This window comes from Diplotaxodon limnothrissa, linkage group LG20, assembly GCF_057381915.1.
Source record: "Diplotaxodon limnothrissa isolate DT_005_m linkage group LG20, D_limnothrissa_male_GT1.1, whole genome shotgun sequence".
Classification (NCBI taxonomy): Eukaryota; Metazoa; Chordata; class Actinopteri; order Cichliformes; family Cichlidae; genus Diplotaxodon; species Diplotaxodon limnothrissa.
The window spans coordinates 5718771-5736888 of NC_140615.1; the positions used below are offsets into that span (position 1 = coordinate 5718771).

The 18118-nt window shown below is 42.7% G+C and overlaps 1 protein-coding gene across 1 annotated transcript in view; it reads left to right on the top strand.

Moving 5' to 3' along the window:
- Positions 1–18118, top strand: part of rerea (arginine-glutamic acid dipeptide (RE) repeats a) — a 130476-nt gene that overhangs the window by 24605 nt on the left and 87753 nt on the right. Inside the window, exon 2 of the mRNA XM_085345471.1 lies at positions 7894–7974. The gene's annotated coding sequence lies outside the window, so the exon portion shown is untranslated. The remainder of the gene's footprint in view (positions 1–7893; positions 7975–18118) is intronic.

Sequence of the window (18118 nt, forward strand, 5' to 3'; positions counted from 1 at the left end):
CAGCGGCAGCGCTGGCTGGCTTTTTCGCAAAGGGGTCAGAGTGGACTGCAAATTACAGCTGGTGGCCAACCACGGCCTGTGATGGGTCTCAATGCGCTGTGTGTTTACCCACACACCTGCACCTCCTCGGATGGTAGAGGCAGCGAGCACAGCCGAGAGCACACAGCCATTTTGTAACACCTCAAGGAACTCTCCTTCTTGTCTCCCTCCTCTCTCTGTATGAGGAATAGATGAGGTGGTGCCATTAAGTGAATTTGCTGTTATTTCCCCAGGCTCTTAGCTGAAGATGTCAAACCTCAGCCAGTGAGGCAGCCAAGTATGACGACTCAGGCAGAGGCTTACACACACAAACACACACACATACACACATTGCACTCTGCTACGCACATGATCAGCTTTCATGCTTCTGTGTAATTTATCAAATTGCTTGGGCATGTGATGAATGGGTCTAGATCTCAAAAGGAAAAAAAGGCATTAGGTTTGCATTAGGTTGCTGTTTTCCCCGTGTAACTGCTTAGAATTTAATTACAGTCAAAGGTAAACATCGTATTCACATTTTCTGAAACAATAATTCTGTAGGCCTAATTGCTTTGTAGTTTCACAGACTACACTTGAGCGCTTACACGAGGGGAATCAGCTTGTTAAACAGAAACCGCTCAATCCCATTACATATACTGCAGACTGCTACATTCTTAGTGTGTGGAATGAGCAAGTAGGCTTAATATTCTCTACATTTTCTCACAATTGTCCGCACTCACACATCCTTACTGTAGAAGAGGCTGGTTCTCTCCTGGTGATTTGTCACAGTTCCCTATTGTATCACACACCGCCTCTCCTTCACACTCCAAATCCCCCCCTTCTTTCTTTCTTTCTTTCTTTTTCTTTCTTTCTCTCTCTCCCTCCCCTCCCTCGCTCCCTAAATCATTTCTTTACATGTGTGTGGGTGCCCCCTCTTGCTGTGATTCTGATACTTCATAACGGCAGGAGGAAATTGAGCTGACCTTGAGGCTGCCGAGCTCCTTTATAATGCTGATGTATGGGGCCGTGAGCGCAGGCAGCCAGTAAGTGAGAGGCATGTTTTTATTTGCTGGGGAGCAGGGCCCAGTGTCAGGACACATAACAAGGTTCATTTCTCGCCCACTCGAGCTAGCTAGTACGCTGGGAAGCTTAGTGTCAAGCATTCAAGTCCACTAGGTGTGATTTAACTGCATTAGCCTTTGTATACTGGAATAAGTTGCATCATGCTGCCTAAAGGATGATGATAAGCAGACCCATGAAAAGAATTAACCCTCTCCCCTGGATATACAGAGTTCTCTAAAATGTGACTTGCATGGGAAAAGTGTTACTGTTGACAAGACCCTTAGCTCAAGGTTGAAGTAGAGATGATTTCATATTGGATTGTGTCTTTCTTTAGGTGAGTACACAGTGGGCAGTGTTGTAAGGGTGATGCTATCTGTTTGTGTTACCTTTGGGTTGTTGTTCATGTCATATTATTATCATTAGTTGTTCAGTGTAGATGGCCCACTTTCCTTTCTTCAGCACCTCTCTGCTCATCAGCGCAATCAGGTACCTCCGATCACACAATCCGACTGCTCTCAAATTGTTGTCATGATTGAGACCAATTCAGGAGCAGGAAACAGCAAGAGGGCTTATGATTTAAGCATGAACACTGTTCAGGAGGTGGACCTGATGAATTAATAACTGCAAAAAAGAGATGAAGAAATAGTAAATGCAATCCAAAGCCCTGCAAAAAAAGGGAAAAAAAGATGCATTTATATTTTCTAGAGTTTGCTGGCTTTAAAGTAAGTGAGGAGGGAGGTTGTTACATATAATTTGTTGCACGTTGTAACATAAATGAGGGTTCCAAACAGTGTTAAGAGATGTAAGCAAGTAGTTAAAACACATTAAAGAGATTTCTATTGCTGTTGTCTTCCACTCTGACATGGGTGTTTAATTCTGTTGTTTGTTTTAAACTTCCATTGTTGTCATTCAAATTCTTTGGTTTTTGATCAGATTCTTTTGTTTTCAGTCAAATTCTATTGTTTGTTTTAGAATTCTGTTGCTTTCATTCAAACTCTGTTCTGTACATTCTAATTACATTGTTTTCATTCAAATTCCGTTGTTTGTTTTCAAATTCCGTTGTTTTCATTCTAATTCTGTTGTTTTCATTCAAATGATTTTGTTTTCATTCTAATTCTACTCTTTTTATTCAAATTCTATTGTTTGTTTTAGAATTCTATTGCTTTCATTCAAACTCTGTTCTATACATTCTAATTCCGTTGTTTTTGTTCAAATTGTGTTGTTTTCATTCAAATTCCATTGTTTTCGTTCAAATTCCATTGTTTGTTCTCAAATTCTGTTGTTTTCATTCAAATTCTATTGTTTGTTTTAGAATTCTGTTGCTTTCATTCAAACTCTGTTCTGTACATTCGAATTTGGTTGTTTTCATTCAAATTCCGTTGTTTGTTTTCAAATTCCGTTGTTTTCATTCTAATTCTGTTGTTTTCATTCAAATTCCGTTGTTTTCATTCTAATTCTACTCTTTTTATTCAAATTCTATTGTTTGTTTTAGAATTCTGTTGCTTTCATTCAAACTCTGTTCTATACATTCTAATTCCGTTGTTTTCGTTCAAATTGTGTTGTTTTCATTCAAATTCTATTGTTTGTTTTAGAATTCTGTTGCTTTCATTCAAACTCTGTTCTGTACATTCTAATTACATTGTTTTCATTCAAATTCCGTTGTTTGTTTTCAAATTCCGTTGTTTTCATTCTAATTCTGTTGTTTTCATTCAAATTCCGTTGTTTTCATTCTAATTCTGTTGTTTGTTTTAAACTTCCATTGTTTTCATTCAAATTCTGTTGTTTTCATTCAAATTCTACTCTTTTTATTCAAATTCTATTGTTTGTTTTAGAATTCTGTTGCTTTCATTCAAACTCTGTTCTATACATTCTAATTCCGTTGTTTTCATTCTAATTCCGTTGTTTTCGTTCAAATTGTGTTGTTTTCATTCAAATGCTGTTGTTTTCATTCTAATTCTACTCTTTTTATTCAAATTCTATTGTTTGTTTTAGAAATCTGTTGCTGTCATTCAAACTCTGTTCTGTACATTCTAATTACATTGTTTTCATTCAAATTCCGTTGTTTGTTCTCAAATTCTGTTGTTTTCATTCAAATTCTATTGTTTGTTTTAGAATTCTGTTGCTTTCATTCAAACTCTGTTCTGTACATTCTAATTACATTGTTTTCATTCAAATTCCGTTGTTTGTTTTCAAATTCCGTTGTTTTCATTTTAATTCTGTTGTTTTCATTCAAATTCCGTTGTTTTCATTCTAATTCTGTTGTTTGTTTTAAACTTCCATTGTTTTCATTCAAATTCTGTTGTTTTCATTCAAATTCTACTCTTTTTATTCAAATTCTATTGTTTGTTTTAGAATTCTGTTGCTTTCATTCAAACTCTGTTCTATACATTCGAATTCCGTTGTTTTCATTCAAATTCCGTTGTTTTCGTTCAAATTGTGTTGTTTTCATTCAAATGCTGTTGTTTTCATTCTAATTCTACTCTTTTTATTCAAATTCCATTGTTTGTTTTAGAAATCTGTTGCTTTCATTCAAACTCTGTTCTGTACATTCGAATTCGGTTGTTTTCATTCAAATTCCATTGTTTTCGTTCAAATTCCATTGTTTGTTCTCAAATTCTGTTGTTTTCATTCAAATTCTATTGTTTGTTTTAGAATTCTGTTGCTTTCATTCAAACTCTGTTCTGTACATTCTAATTACATTGTTTTCATTCAAATTCCGTTGTTTGTTTTCAAATTCCGTTGTTTTCATTCTAATTCTGTTGTTTTCATTCAAATGATTTTGTTTTCATTCTAATTCTACTCTTTTTATTCAAATTCTATTGTTTGTTTTAGAATTCTATTGCTTTCATTCAAACTCTGTTCTATACATTCTAATTCCGTTGTTTTTGTTCAAATTGTGTTGTTTTCATTCAAATTCCATTGTTTTCGTTCAAATTCCATTGTATGTTCTCAAATTCTGTTGTTTTCATTCAAATTCTATTGTTTGTTTTAGAATTCTGTTGCTTTCATTCAAACTCTGTTCTGTACATTTTAATTACATTGTTTTCATTCAAATTCCGTTGTTTTTATTCTAATTCTGTTGTTTGTTTTAAACTTCCGTTGTTTTCATTCAAATTCTGTTGTTTTCATTCAAATTCCGTTGTTTGTTTTCAAATTCTGTTGTTTTCATGCAAATTCTTTGGTTTTTGATCAAATTCTGTTCTTTTAAACATGATGGTGACAAAGAGACAGTAGAAAAACATATACAATCATTACATTGTTTTGACTTTGTTAGAAATGTTAAACTGTTGTTTGGGGCTTTGTGTCCAGCAGTAGTGGCTGTGGTTGACATTATGAAGAGCAGAGGGAAGCTCACCAGCCCTGCCAGTTTAGTTCACTTCTTATATGGCACAGATCCACTTGCCTAACCCCATGTCTGGATGCCGCACTCTGAAAACAGGCAGGGACCCAATTCATTCACAGCCCATCCAACAGCACATCGACTGTGTGCGAAATATGTTTCGGCAGCTTAACAGCAGCAGACTCATCAATTGATCCAAATTTTGCCGTCCATTGATCTTGGCACACGGTGGGTCGAGATAATTACAGTGCATGTATGATAATGATATCATTAGCGGCCCGTGGTCAGTCTATTAGGACAAGGGAAATGCGAGTAAAAACAACCCAAACCATGCATAGAAACATTTGCGCTGCCAAATGCTGGGGAGAATGGTCCAAATCTGCTTTGCAAATGCCTCCCTGTCACTCTCCCGACTGCACCACAGTAACAGTAGCGTGGTAAAGAGGCGGGCGAGCCTTCTGGTGCTGCTGACTGGCATTCTGTGTGTTGATGAATGTGGTGGCCTGACGGCTCAATGTGCTTACCTAATTGGAGCAGCTCTGCTGTCACACCGAGTTTCTCCATGTCTCTCTTTCTCTCAGTCTCTCTCGTGTAGTAAGAGCAGCGTTCTACTTGGTTACACACCTGTGTTACCCAAAGGTTAATAGAGCTATCTCCCAATAAAAACCAATCACCAGGTAATCAGTTTCATGCGCCTCCATAGGTGGCTAAGGGCACGCATGATGACCAGAGCAGCCATTTTGAATGAGGTTGTCAGGTTGCTGCAGGTTGCCAAGCAAGAAAAATGTATTGTACATATATTGTAAATATAGGCTTTATCCATGTTTTGTGTAGCTGTAAAGGGGAAAGGAGTATAGTGTGTTTGCTTTGGAAGCCCCTTCATATCACAGCACAATTTCCACCTCGTTGTGTGTGGAAATAGGGAAGTTGCAGCTCAGGCTATCTTTGGTTTCTTCATGTTGTATGTGCTGCGTATGTTTCTAAATAGTGTTTTTTTTATTTTGTGTGTGTGACAAGCATGTGGCAGAGGGCCAGAGACGCTGACATACTGAGGGGTGGACTAAAGTCATGAAAGCAAAGCGCTTCTTTTTGATGTCATCCTGCTTCCGAAGGGCCATAGTGGTCAGAGGGGATTTGAGTTTCAGCACAGGATTTTGGGATTTTCGTGTCAAAAAGGTCGCGTCAGGGTTGAATGAATTCAAGTGTGTGTGTGTGTGTGTGTGTGTGTGTGTGTGTGTGTGTGTGTGTGTGTGTGTGAGAGAGAGAGAGAGAGAGAGAGAGAGAGAGCAACAGAGAAAGAGAGAGCATGCATATTTAGCTTTTAAGACTGAGAAGAGGCACCGAAAGAAGAGAAATCCTGGCGCTATGGCCGTCCACATCAACCCATGGTGCTCACAAATAATAACCCTCAACTCAAAGAGCATGGAAGCGATCTTGTTCTCACATGAGCACACATAACAATATATAGGATTGGACGTTTCTAGGCCTCTTGAGCTTGTTTAGTTCTCTCTGCTTTGTTGTGGCTACTCAGAGAGGCTGGATGAACAGGCAGTTTTTTATGATGTTGCATGCCTTGTGCTATTCGAATACATCCTGTAGGCGGAGACATGAGCAGATTAAAATGGGGATGGGTTAGTCACAGACTGATTTTAGAGGCTTTTAAAAACCAGGCAGATAGATGAGCCCATGTGTGTATGTGCGCGCACACGCTTGATGCCCACATTGTCTGCACCGTGAAAATCCCAGAGTTACTGAAGAGATTGCAAAATCAATATGGGCTATTCATACATGAATCTAATCCTCAGATTTACTGCCATTTAATCTGTGTATGGCAGGGGCTCTGATGCTCTCTAATGCTGTCAAACAGATGCCCCTGCTCAGCCTTCCAGGTTAGGCTGCACCTGATGACACCATTGAGCCATGGAAGCAGGCACATTTCAGCTTTCCTCAGGTGGCAACTATTACATGAAGACTGGCATTGTAGCAGCATGTTACATAAAAGAAAATCATACCAAATGTTTAAAACAAACATGTTTGACCCCAAAATCTTCTTTGGCAAGTTTGATCTGGGAGCAAATATAAATATTACATGCTGGTCCGGGTGGTTATTGAGTGTGTTTTGCCTCCCCCTCCCCTCCAAATGTCAGACAACAGCATACCCAGCTTGCCGTTCGACAGTGCTTATACTGCCTTGAATAGAAATACTTTGTTTTTTGAATTTAAAAGAAATAACACCAGGTGTGCAGTGAATAATATCAAACAGACCATTTCATTTCATGCAAGCTGAATTTAGGAGGAGTATTACATCAGAGGCGAGGAAAGAAAGAGAACAAACAGAATAATTGTGCACGTGGGGTAAATATCTGGGGGTGTCGTCTTGTTTTGTTCTTAATTTGCCGTCGATACACGATTGGTTCGAAAGCCCAGCCACTCCCTTCCAGTAAAGCACAGAAGACAATGAACATGTGAAACAGTTACTGTTGTCTCTTATTATTCTAAACAATATTGACAAGTGTTCCTAAATGATCCTGAGGAGATTTGCATGTGTTTTGTGCTGAAAAAAATAATATGAGGGAAGCTACTGAGTCATATCACGTAAACACACCGAACACAGTTTCTGTAACGCACAAAGAAATAATTGCTATCTTTTAATTAGTCAATTGTAAAAAAAAAAAAATTCATAAAATTAAGACGTGCACCTCAGCTAGTCAAATGAATTTTTTACCCCTCGTCTTGCAGGCACGTACGCGGGACGGACGTGCATCTGCACACACGCAGCCGCCTTTGCGGCATTAAAAAGCATACGTTGGCACGAATTTGGCTTGCGTGCGTGTGTGTGTGTGTGTGTGTGTTTTGTGCTTCTACGTGTTAAAGAGAGTAAATGCAGGGAATCTCTCAGTGTGCGGATGCTGAATGTGAAATGTCAATGTTATTGAACAGGTGCTGCGAGGCAGAGCTGTGATGTTTTTATTTCCAAGCTCTTGTAGAGCGAGGCAGAGTAGAGAGGGCTCATGGGATAATGGGGGAGGTTCAGGGGTGGGGGAGTGTGTGTGTGTGTGTGTGTGTGTGTGTGTGTGTGTGTGTGTGTGTTGCAGGCATAAGTGCTTAGATCTGTGTGCATCCAGAGTGGTTTGTTGGGGAAGAGGGAAATGAATACTGGCTTAGAACAAATGCTTACAATCTCCACATAGAAAATGTGAATGGTACTGCAAAGCACTTTGTAAATGCTGGTTTTAAAATGTGCGGTACAAAATAATTAGTGTCATTATTACCATGTTGTACAGCTTCATGGCTTTCGCTGGCAACATTCGCCGCATGTTCAACATGACGGCAAAGATGGCAGCCATCTTCACCTACACATACACCTCTACTGTCAATCTGCTATCACCTCGTTTGTTCCATTTTCACCTCATTCATACTTTTCCCCTGTTCTCTCTGTGTGTGTGTGTCTATCCTCCCCCACCCCCTTCCAGTTTTTCTCTTGCAGACTGTCGTTGTGTCAATACTTGTTGAAAGGAAGTGTGGCAGTGAGCTAGGAGGTGAATGCAGTCAAGGTTAGTCAACAATGCTTTGTGACACTCTAGCGTTGGCGAGTGCAGTGTTTTTTGCTCTGCTCTAACCCCCCCCCCCAAAAAAATGTTCTGTTCCTACCCCACCCACTGGACCTTGATCATGTTCTCTCCCTGGCCTTTGTGCTCTCAGCCTGATACCTCTCCATCATCATCTTCATGCACTGACCTCCTCCTCCCTGTTTGCAGCCATTTTGACTCTTGCGTTCAGTGCTCCCGGAGAGAACGGCTCAAGCCTGTCAGCGCTGATTCATCCCTCAGTTGCTAGCTCACGCCAATCAATTCTCGTGTTTGTGTTTTGATCCATTATTTGCTTTTTTTCCTCCCCTCTCCCTCTACCTGCTGTATAAGCAGGTCTCCTTTGTTTGCAGCTGCTTTTTTGCCAAACTTACACCTTCAAGCTGCCAGTCTGTCTGTCTTTCTTTTTTTAAAATTGCAGTTTCATCTGTGATTTCTTTCATTTGAATTCCAGAGAACGCATGTGAAAATGCAATTATTGTGTCAGTTTTTTGGATTCACTCTCGAGCTATTTAACAACCAAAAAAAAAGAAAGAAGAAGAAGAAGAGGTGCGAGATGTCCACAACAACGGTGGAGAATCCAGTCGTGATATGATGGAGGGAGCTGCAGTTCAAAGCCAGCTAGCAGGTTACTTAATGAGTTTGGTAATTGGCTTGCTGTGGCCTCCGCGCATCCCTGCCCTCCTGCTGCTGATGTGTGCAGGAACAGAGAGAGCTACAGCTTGCACTCCCTCGCTCAAGCCATCTATATTTCCCCTCCATCCACCGCTCTGGTACAAGCTGACTCGTTGAACTAAAGCTGCACAAGCCCACCACTGTTTATTCCTCGCCGTTTGTTCCCCACTATAAAGAAACTTACAATTTTAGGCTTCCAGTTTGCTCAACATTGAATATCAACTGTCTTTCCAACTGGGTTAGCATCTCATATCCCTGTCATGTATTCACAAATGATTTGCAACATGTTATCTTCTGATTTTAGCATAAAAAGGACACTTTTTGTTCCCATCTCATCGCAATTGTACATCTCATTTAGCACTAGTCTGAAATCACAGGGATAATAGCTGGAAGAGGAAAATGCAGGATGACCTTCATGGTTGAGCAGTGATTGAGAGAGAGGTATAGGTTTTAGTCTTGGTTGCTTATTGCTTTGTTTGTACCGAAGATTTAATGCCTATAGGGGAACCGCATTAGTGAGGCTAAGCTAATATATATCCTTTCTAATGAGAAAGCTTCCCACCTTTCTAGCGATTCCCATTAATTTCCATTTTGTAGCTTTTAAAAAGAAATAAATAAATCCACCGCACATTAGTAAATGTAGCCATCTCTTGTTGCAAGTCTGCTGCCAAGCGTTTTATCTACTCCCTCTGTGGAACAGTGGATTCTGAATGCTGTAGGGGTTGGAAGGCCAAAGCACAGCTAAGTGGCTCCTCTTGACCTCAGCACTGATCTCCAAACTGTCTGCTCTGGCTGCACACAGACTGATTTTAACCGTTCGCTCCCACAAAAAACAGTCTAATCTCATAACACAGCCTCAACACCCTGACTGTGTGCTGTCTCTTTGAATAACACATCTTTTTCTCACCGCACCCAGTGCTGACATGCTGACCGTACATTTGCCTTTGAGATTACTTCTCTCTGCTATTATTCATGCCAAATGGAAAAAAGGAAAGCTGTGAAAAATTAACTTGAATGACTTTTAGATGCTTGTTACTCTGACTTATAATGGATGTGGTTATTCTAGTTACCGTTATGTATCCGTAAACTAGATGGCTGAATCATTAGCTTACACACTGAGAGAAGCCGAGTGTGACCAGAGGAGAATAATTGATTTCTGAATAAGCGTCGGCACTGGAGGGAAAAATACAGCATTAAAGGGCCATTGTGCCATATTGAGCATACACATGTCATGAATTAGCGTGTGGAGTAAATGTTTGGTTTTACTCATAATGAACGCTGGCTCACCTCCTCTCTCTCACACACTCACTCCAGGATCCTCCATAGAAGCAGCATGAAGCTGTACCTCTTGTCACTGTCCACAGGGTGGCAGTGTATGGAGGTGAGACTGCCATGTGCTCTGTGTGAAATGGAGCAGTCGCTGGCTACCTCAGACCACACAGTAATCACCCCCACCCCCCCATTTCTTGCTTTCACGACCACAGCGGACTTCATTTGCTCGTGCCGATCACGTTTAATCACAGCTCCACTCAGGAACAGGTTCTTCCGAGTCGAGCAGCAGACACATGTGCTGTTTGTTTATCTTGCCGTGTTTTTGTACACAAAAGGATTTGCCTGAAATGTAAACTTCCTCTTTTTTGCACCACAGCCTTGCCTTGCCTTGCCTGCCTGCACCCTTGTCCCTCTGTGGCCCTCTTGGAAATATAGTCTCATTCCTCAGAGTCTGTTCTCAGTGCAGCCACGGCAGGCTGAACTGCTCTTTTATTCAGATGAATGAGGCCCTGTTTTGCCTGGAGAATCAGACACAGACAGTCCATGTGAGAGCTCGAAGAATGTCTGTGGAAAATCAGGGACTGTAGCATCTGAGGTATTACACACGTGCGTTTGTTTGCGACTGCGTTGAATCTGCTCTGTATTAGAATCAGATTTTACAGCCATGTAAAGACTTGAATGATCTGATTTTGTAATAGTTTCACACCCCGATTTACTCTTACCTTGGCCCTTTAAAAAAAATGTCTTCATTTCAGCAAGCTGTGATCTAATGGAAGCTGCGGAGCGCTCTTTGTGTGAATTCAGACAGGGCGCACTTCTATTAAAAGCTGTTTTTTTTCTACTCACACATTTATCAAAGTCTGCAAATGAGCAATCAGTTAGTGCTGTATTTTTACAAAGAAAAATGCTGTGCTGTCTCCCACCACCATTTCATCAATTTATCTGCCAGGTGGCAGCTACCCCCATCTGGAGTAAGGTTTACTTACATTCATTTTTTAAATATGCAATACTTTAACCAAATGGCTGCTGCAAGCAAGTTTCACTCTCTTGAGTAGCTTGTGTAGCTTGGCAAAGAGATTAGACATATGTAGCCTACAAGTGTCTTGGTTTTCAGAGTGTTGCAAGGCTGCCAAATGTGACTGTGAATAGCTATGTAAACAAGATAGCTATGCAAGGCTAGACCTTGCTCTGATTGCCTAAAGTGAAATACCTTTCCTTGGCTTCTCTCACATTTTACAGCTGTGTTAATGACAGCAAATAAAGCCTACTAGGTAGCAGCTTAATTACTAGCTGCCTGTTTGGACTAAAACCAACAGACAACTTGATTTTTCAGTAAGTTGTGTCACCTTGATAAGGCAGTTTACTCAGAGCAATGCGTAACCTCCGTTTCCTTTGCAGTTTTTTTCCTCTAATGAAAACATCCTCTGTTGAGTGCTATTCTCCTCAGCTAAAGCAACAACCTCTAAAAATCTTGAGTCTTGCTATCCACAAGCGTATAGTTAACCATATTTAGTTGAGTAATTTCCTTGAGTTACTTTGTTGGGAGATTGAAAAGGATTGTTTTATTGCTTCCTCCCCTCTCTCAAACCGCTCCAGGCAAAGTCTGTGCTTTAATTAGTCGAGCAAGACCCTGTTTTCCCTTTGGATTCCCCCAACTTGTAAAGTGTTCTCTTCAGAATCTATGAAAGCTAAAAGGGGCAATGAATGATTTGAAGTCAGCCTTCTTTTGGGTTCGCCTGCCAGCTCAGAAAGGGGAGGGGCTTTCAGCACTCGCCTCAGTATGAGGAACAGTAACTTGAAGCAGCAGTCACACAGAGCCTTTGTTCTTTATGGATATAGTACGTGTGGTGGAGACAGTCACTGCTTTAAAGCCCCCATCTGGAAGAGCACTGTTCGAATATCTAATACAAGAATAAAGGCTCCTTTAGATAATACCTGCCTAAGAATGGTAAAATAGTTACAAAGATCAAGCTAGCACATCCATTTTGCCTCCTTTTATTATGTGCTGGGAGTGGGGGAAGTTAGCTTGTTACACAGTAGAGATTTAGTCATGTGTTAAAGTCGAGCCTCTGAAGCACACCCCCACCAGCACCAGCACCACCACAGCCTTACCCTCTTCCTGGTGTACAAGTATTGTTTTCTTCTCTAAATCCCTTTCCCCCCCCCTCCTTCAACTCGTCTGCTCATCCCTGGTGAATGTATTAAATGAAGTTACTAGATATGAGTGCTTAAGAGGCCAAGGCCTCTGAGGCTTGCCAACTATCTCACAGGCTTGGCTCAGTCATCCATGTCACTTTTTTCTGTTGTTTCAGCTACTGGCTGACTTATTTGTGTTGCTGAGCACTTTCTCCCCCTCTTCTGTCTGTCTCTCTGTCTCCCCTGCTCTCCGTTTGCTGCCTGAGTGGCTTGTTTTTGTTTTGTTTTTTTCTTCTCCTCCAGCACAGAGAAATCAGGCTAAAGCAAACAGTTTGTGTCAGCCACAGCTTTTGTCAAGTATTCATTTTTAATGAGGGTAAGTGGCTACAGAGTCCTATAAACCATAAATGGAGTAGACAGACCGGGGAGGGGCATGTGGGTCTTTGATTCAGTGGCAGTCTTTTTGTTCAGTAACACTTGTACTAATTGTGTTTGATGTGGTTGAGGGAAAACGTATTTCAAAATGATAGCTTGTGTTTGGTTTAATGTGTGTGTGTGTGTGTGTGTGTGTGTGTGCGTGCGTGCGTGCGTGCGTGCGTGCGTGCGTGCGTGCGTGCGTGCGTGCGTGCGTGCGTGTGTCATCATCCACCTTTTCTGGTTTTCTTAACTTCTACTGAAATTCTTCTCCTCTGATATTCTTTATGAAGGGAGTGTTATAGGAAAGTGCCATTTTCCCCCCTTTTTAAAGCGGCTCTGTTAAATTTCATTGCCTCCAAATTCAAAAACAGAGACCAACCTGATTTTGCTCTGTCGGGATCGAAGGCGCTATAGCTGTAGAGAGGGGCGCTCGGGGAAAAGGTATTGTGATGGGCCGTTTGAATGCTGAACAGAATTGAATAGACACAGTCAGCTTCCCAGATACATGCTTAGGCCTGTAGAATGTGGAGTGCTTTGCTTGTAACTGCACCGGTTGTCTCCTTTCATTATCGGTTAATGGTGCCCAACTTGACAGAGCCATGTGATAAACAGAGGAGCTGTGAAATCCTGGAGGTGGAGTTCTCGTCCGCCTGATAATGGGATCTCATCTGCCGGGGAGGGGAGCCTGCCCGGGCCAGCCAATCCAGCTTTGCTTCGCACTGCCTTCAGAGTGGATTCGCTGCACTCGCCCTTCACTGCCGTCTTGGGCCCAACTTAAGCCTTGCGCTGTGCTGGGAATGGTGGCGTTTTGAGTCACTAGACTGAAAAATCTTTTACGCTTTGATTTTGTGATAGAAACCGAGGGAGACGTGCGTTTCCATCTCCCCATCCATCCTTCTGGACCCTCTGAGTGTTTGTGCGTCTCGGGGAAAGGAGGGGAGACTGTGTGTAAATATCATAAACACTGATCCTGTGAAATGTATACATACTGTGATGAGGGAGGAGCTGTGGCTGCTCATGGTATTGGGTTTCTAAGTGGTGTGGGGGCGGGGGGTCAGGACAGTTGCCTCAGGAGCTGGAAAAGGTTTTTACCAGCACTCTGTTACACAGCAGAGCCCACCACCACACCGCTGCCATTGAAATGAAGACGACCAACGTGGTTTGTAGCACAATGAAGAGCCCCCTGCACACCACCCCTCAACTCAATTTCTATCAATCCTCACTGCCTGTCTCTCCTGCTGCCCATGTTTGTGCCAAAAAAACTAGCCCAATGCACTATTTGCTTTAGTTAATTGGATTTTTTTTTTTTTTTTTTACAGTGATCCAATATCATGTTTAAGACAATGAAAATGTGTCAAGCTACTCACTGGGTGAAATGAAAATTATCCTATTAATTTACAAGGTAACACAGTCCATCTTTGTGTCACTGCTCTTCCCAGGTGTGTTAGTGTGCCGTCAGGTTTTAATGGCAGCATTTAGATTTAAATAAAAAAAAAAAAGGGGGGGGGGGGACTAAATAGTGTTGTGCGTTTTTTTTTTTTTTTTTTTTTTTTTTACCGTGAAATTCAACAAAATGAGCGCAGGGACCTTGGAAAAATGTACAGGTTTACCGTTAGAAAAATTAAAAATAAAAAAGACCCCCCCCCCCCCCCCCCCCCGCAAAAAAACGAACTATGGCTAATGGACTAGTCACATTATCATCCCTGCTTGTTTCTGCCTTTTTAACGGGTGGGGTGACTAATTAATTCATTATCCAAAAATGCAAATGAGCTCCTACAAACCCGAGCGGCATCCACTCACGTCTCTCTGGTGTATATTCTGGAGGGGTGGGGAGGGGGTGCACGTACTAATGTTTTCAGATAGAAATCAGCGACCTGCACCGTAAGGATGGCGTTACATGTAGTTATTTATATATTTGTGTCACCGTTTAGAAAAGGAACGTGTCAGTGCCGCGTGGCGCGGGAAATGTGGGCTATTAAGCAATTATTTACAAAGGCAGCGCTACTGCACGCTCTCATTGTGTCGCTTTAGTGTTTCAGTCACATTCCCCATAAGCGTTGTCATTGATCGCTTGGTGATGATGATGATGATGATGATGATGAAGGTCGTGTCGGGCTACTTTGGCCGCCTTGCACCTCGCTTCCTGATGCGCGCGCACGCACACGCATCGGTGTCCCCACGGCGCTGGCATCAATCAACAGCCCCCAATGGCGTCCCCCAACCACCCACCAACCCACCCCATCTTTGTCCATGACGATTATTTGAATCCAGTCCATGTTTTTGTTTCGCTCGGATTTTTTTTTTCCGCCTTTTTTTTGAGTGTGGTCGGCGTAATTCTCCTTCACTAGTGTCTGGATAAAGAAAGACTAGGTCAGCCATGTGGATGCGTCTGTTGAACAGCTGAAGAGGGGGAGGAGGAGGGGAGGAAGAGAAGAGGAGGAAGGGGGGAGGTTTACAGACTCGGAGGGAGCGTGGAGTGTGTGCATAGGAGGAGAGAGAGAGAGAAAGGGGGAGAGAGCGTGCGCGTGGTGTGTGTGTGTGTGTGCGAAACGGAGAGAGAGAGAGAGAGCAAGATCGTGGTGTGTGTGCGTGTGTGTGTGTGGAAAAAGGAAGCGGAGCCTGTTAACGGCGAACTCGCTGGTTTCCTACCCCTCGAAACAAGCGCTATGTTACTTTGCTTGTGGACACTGTCATCGACAGCAACAACAACACGGCCAAAGGGAATAGGAGCAGTTTCGAGGGGGGACTCGCTAGCGCTGTAGTGCCTTTGATCGGGCTCATTCCGGACGTGAGCAGCCTATCAGTAAAGTGAAACCGTCTTTTGTTGAAGCAAGTGCTCGCCTGAGTCCCTCCGTGCGGGTGGCGTTTTCTTCTTTCAGTGGGGGGATACAAAAAAAGAAGAAGAAAAAGTGTCCGTGTTCGCCTCGTTTTTGTCCCGGGTCTTGGATTAAGTCCAGCTGGCTTGCCTTTTTAAGTTCGGTGGGTCATCCTGGGCAAGGATCGCGTTTTGAACTTGTTTGCAGCAGTCTGTGGGACTCCCAAAGAATCAGCAGACTGGCGGGTGAGTAGTTGAATACAAAAAAAAAAAAAAAGATTGTAGGAGAGTTGTGGTTAGGGGGGGGGGGGGGGGGGGGGGCAGACTGGGAGCTGTGTGTGTGTATGTGTGTGATAAAGACACTGGATTTGGGCACTAGCAAGGCGAAAAGCCGGGTGGCACACGCACAGTTTGAGTCTGAAATGCCCTTATTTTTGTTTATACCCAGAGGAGGAAGTGTGACCCCCACTCAACTGTTTTTGAGCTGCAAAGTTGTATCTCCTGTGGACTGTAGCAGACCCCCACAACACAACCTCCGTGACCCTGCGGGCACTCTAACAGTAGTTTCAGCAGCTAATGGTTTTTTTTTTTAAGTGTGAAAAACGAAGTAAACAGAAACTGGGCTTGCAATGCAGTTTTTGCTGCCAGGGAAGGAAACATCAGACATGTGGAAGTTCCTCGTGCTCAAGCATTTTAGCAATCAATTAACTTTGAGGAACAACTAAAAAAAAAAAAAGAAAGACCAAAAACAAAAGTTGCATTTTTACAGGAGAAATGTCAAAATGAGTCTCAGTGAGTTGGTCGTACATACATTCTGACTAGTGGGATTTCCCCTAGTGTAACATTATAGGCTCGACTGTTGGATTTTCACTCTTTGTCATGTCATAAATTGGTAATCCAGCTGTAATAATGGAGGCTAAGTGGAGCGTTTTGTTTTTTTAAAAGATGGGGGAGTTTACTGTCTGTGAGAACGGCCTTGCCAGTTGCAAACTATGGAAGGACCCACCAAATTAACTTGATTCCCCCCCCCCCCCCTTCAGCACCCCAGAGGCTGTGAACTCTGGCTGGAGCACATGCAGCTCTCACTGTGGGGGTGGAGGTGGGGGAGGCTCTGGGGTTGAAAAGAGCAAGGGGGGGGGGGGGGGGGGGGTGGCTGGTGGGATGTGTGTGTGTGTGTGTTTGTGTGTATGTTCAGGAGGTGGCAGCTTAGGATTTTAAAGCAGACTACAGTTATTTGTCTGAAAGGCAGCTTATCCACTGTTTTCGAGTTATGGCAGAGGGAGGGGAGGGGGGGGGGGTGGTTACTTAAACCGCTGTAAATTGGTCGTAGTAAGTCTGGGTGTCAGAGGCTGAATCCACTGGGTACTTGGGCACATAAGCACAAACACAGATTCAAATCAAGGAGGGGTGGGGGGGAGTGAAGCGGTGATTGCCTTCATTCTGCGCTGTGTAAAAACAGTCCCTTCCTGGAATCCTTCTGCTGGATTTTTGCGCTGAACTACCACATAAACTCAGAGTTGCATTGCTAATTGCGAGGAGTTAATCTCTACCACACCAAGCTTCCTGTGCCTGTTTTTTCTTTTTGGTCACCTTGGTAGCTAGGAAGTGACCTCTACCTTAATGATTCAGATGCGATTAATTTGCTTGAGTGGGACGACAGCGTATTTGTGATTAATGTATGGCACAACTGCTTTAAAAAATCATGTGAGTGAGAATATGGGGCACTGAATCAGGCACAAGGTGCAGGTGTGGTTAAAAATTTAACAGCGTGTCTTGTTCCTAGTGTTCCTTTAACTTGTAAATCTCAGCTTGCCAGTCTGTTAGTTTCCCGTGTTTGACTCGATTTGTGATTTTGATCATTTGATTTTGTTTATGACCGGTCCTACTGCCACTCTGTTGATGATTTTGAGTTGATTTCACTACTTTTAAGCTTAACTGCACCACTAAAACAGGCCAGAAATATTATCCTGAGCTTTTTTAAAAACGTAAACCAATGCCATTCATTAAGATGGCCCACCATATGTATTATTTTATTATTTCAGCAGGGTTGGGTTTAGTCCTTTATGCCACTAATGGGCCCATTTCTAACTTATATACGTCTGCGTACCATGCAATCACAGTCTCAGCCTGCACTCTCATGTGGGAAAACTTGCATAGTTGGCCTTTGTGAACACATTTTAAAGCGGCGTCCTCTTCACTTCCCCAGAGGTTAGGATATCCATTTAGTTTCACTACTTGTGGACGGAGCGAAAGAGGAAGTGGTCAGACCTCTTAATGGAGTTGTACACAGGAGCCTGAGTTGTTCTGCAGTGTGGGATTTGTATGGAAAGAGAGCGCCGAGCATTTCACAGCACTCAGGCTGTTATCAGATGAGAGTATAGCAACCTAAATCTTAATTATGTACACACCGCCTTACTGCTGTCGGTATCATTTCAATCTTGTCTATTTGCAGTGCTTTATACTAGTGTTTGTGGGAAATGAAATCTGATGTGGAATTTGATCCGAGTCCGCAGACTGTGTTGTTTGATTCATGTAAACCAGGGGAAGCAGGTAGCGGCGTGAGTCACCGCCGCCGCCACCCCCACTACCCCACCGCACTTTACAAACACAAGTCCTCACTGCTGACAAGGTACAGAGAGCTAGTAAACATTCAGCTCACATACGGGCGCGTGTATGAGTGTCACCTCTGAGGAATCTGAGGGGCGATATCCAGATCAAAGAGGCTGTTTCTGACCATGCAGAGAGAGAGATGCTTCATAGAGTGAGGCTGTAACGGCTGTCTGGTTGCTCAGAGGC